This window comes from Corythoichthys intestinalis, chromosome 1 (genome assembly GCF_030265065.1).
Source record: "Corythoichthys intestinalis isolate RoL2023-P3 chromosome 1, ASM3026506v1, whole genome shotgun sequence".
NCBI classification, from domain to species: Eukaryota; Metazoa; Chordata; class Actinopteri; order Syngnathiformes; family Syngnathidae; genus Corythoichthys; species Corythoichthys intestinalis.
The window spans coordinates 77080642-77083207 of NC_080395.1; the positions used below are offsets into that span (position 1 = coordinate 77080642).

The 2566-nt window shown below is 38.4% G+C and overlaps 1 long non-coding RNA gene across 1 annotated transcript; it reads right to left on the minus strand.

The window, feature by feature from the left end:
• Nucleotides 1-426: 426 nt before the first annotated feature.
• On the minus strand, nucleotides 427-2223 carry LOC130920558 (uncharacterized). The gene is made up of 3 exons (XR_009064177.1): nucleotides 2044-2223; nucleotides 1285-1413; nucleotides 427-1168 (listed from the first exon to the last, which is right to left on the minus strand). It is a non-coding gene; the product is annotated as an uncharacterized LOC130920558 (long non-coding RNA).
• Between the last annotated feature and the right edge of the window lie 343 nt (nucleotides 2224-2566).

The window sequence follows — 2566 nt, forward strand, 5'->3', positions numbered from 1 at the left end:
TGTGAAAAGGCTTAAATGACTTTTTTAATTAAGTTTGATGATTGCGTTCAAACAAAATGTCCTAGAACAAAATTTTCAAATGTAACTACTAGATTGTGATACAATACACTATTGGGTGAAGTTTGGTTGACTTCTGCGCAGCGGTTTGGGAGTTAACATCGAAATTACATTTCTCAGCCATATCGCATAGATCTCACTGTGAAAAGGCTTAAATGACTTTTTTAATTAACCCCTTAATGCCTAAATTTTTTTCCAATAATAAAAAAAATAATTGGGGTGTGTTTTTACTTTCAAATAGATGCTAAATTAAATTGAAAGTGTTAATTTGAATATAGCCCATAAAATAGTCATACATTTAGGTATGATGCCGATTAGCGACAACAGGCAATAAAGGAAAACAAATGGCAAAAAAGGCACATACCCATCTCAGGTCTGAACACACTTTTATCGCAACATCTTTTTTCACTGCTTGTGAAATTCTGAAAAACAATTATTGTTTTTGTTTAAACACAGATGTACATCACATTTTTAATCAGACTAGAAGACATATGATGTAGATAAATAAATAAAAGATGATTTTTATCATAACAGACAGGGCACTGGCAAATGTGCTGGCAACAATCACCCCTCTATTGTCAAACCATTTGACTGCTCTTATGCAGACATTGTCCACAAGAGCCTCTTGCTCTTCAAATGTCCCTCTTCGCTTCTTCTTCATCTATGAGTCTGCACTGAAACAGCACCCACGCAGGCGATTGTGCTGCACGGTCCCAAGTGCAGGTATGCCCTTTTTTGCAAGAGCAACAAACAGATCTACAGATGAGAACCAGTTATCAAAGAACAGCAGGATGAATGACTTGTGCAAGCTTGAGCACAATGTTACCACTGGCTCCTATGTCTGGTTGGCCTGGTACCGGATCTATTTTCCCTGTGAATATGTCAAATGAGTGCACCAGACCTCTTATGTCGCACAGTACAAAAATCTTGTATCCCAATTTGTATGGCTTTTTTTTGGATATATTGCTTTAGGCTCGATCTGCCCTTGATGTAGCTCTTGAAGGTCTTGCAGGTGCAGCACTGGTGGTTGGAGGTGGATGAGGCGGATCATCATCATCTTCCTCACTGCTGCTAATGTCCACTGTAGAGTCATTGCTGCTGCTTTCATCACCTGGTGCAGAAAATAATAAATCACTTTAGGAAACACCAAACATTTTTATCTTTTCAGTGTGTTCACGTAGTTACATCCATAGATGTCAAACAAGCTCAAACTTGACACAAAATCACCTTCACTTGCTTTATTAGGATTGTACTCCTCATCGCTGCCCTCACTCTCACTGAGAGCACTCTCAACAGGAGGTGGTTTGGCCCGGTGTGCTAGCTTTGCGTAAAAAGCTGCTGCATTCATTTGTATTTCTGCAGAAAAATAAGGTAAAGAAATTACTGTTATAATTTCAAAACAAAATGTGTTGAAAACCATCAACATACATACATTTGCTTCTGTTTGGTAGTTATCAGCTCATGCTGTGTTCATTTTTCATTATATAGAAATAAGAAAAATAAATCAATAGCAATGACATTGTTTATGCAACACGTTATGTTTATTATGTCTACAGATGACAACAAGTGTGGCAATGTCTGAATAAAACGTGTCTAAAAGTGGAACGACATGGAGGCACCCGTGTGCACCGTTGCATATAAAGGATGCGTTCATTTATTTGTTCTACAGAAAAATAGTAACCACAAATGCCCTTTTTTATGCAACACATTACTTTTGTAATGTTTACAGATGATAACGAGAGTGATAGTTTATAGATAAAACGCGTGCGAGTGTTGCAAACCTTCGACAAACAACGCATTTACGTTTGCGGGGTGGCGGGGGAGGGGGGAGGTGCTTTTCCGATGATGCCGGCTGTAGCGATAGCGCTACAAACCAAAATCGTCATAGAGCTTCAAAAATACTCATCATAGAAACTCTATCTCATCGTGTTAGCAACACAAGTACACAATAAGACGGTACATATTTTTTTATTTTAGCTGACTTACCTTGAATTGAATGAATTAGTCAAGTTGGTGCGCAGGACTTCGACGTGGCTTTCATCTTGAATATCACGGTCCGGAAAAGGAAGCGGTGTTGTCTCTGTTCGGACACGACTGAAACTAATGCTTGAAAAAGGTTCCTAGGCATGTGTTTGACATTAATGTACCGGCAGTGAACAAAGGCAGACGATATTTTGGCCGCTTTCAAAGCGGGAACGGTATGATGCCGAATCGCGACATTCGGCGTTAAGGGGTTAAGTTTGATGATTGCGCTCAAACAAAATGTCCTAGAACAAAATTTTCAAATGTAACTACTAGATTGTGATACAATACACTATTGGGTGAAGTTTGGTTGACTTCTGCGCAGCGGTTTGGGAGTTAACATTAAAATTACATTTCTCGGCCATATCGCATAGATCTCACTGTGAAAAGGCTTAAATGACTTTTTTAATTAAGTTTGATGATTGCGCTCAAACAAAATGTCCTAGAACAAAATTTTCAAATGTAACTACTAGATTGTGATACAATA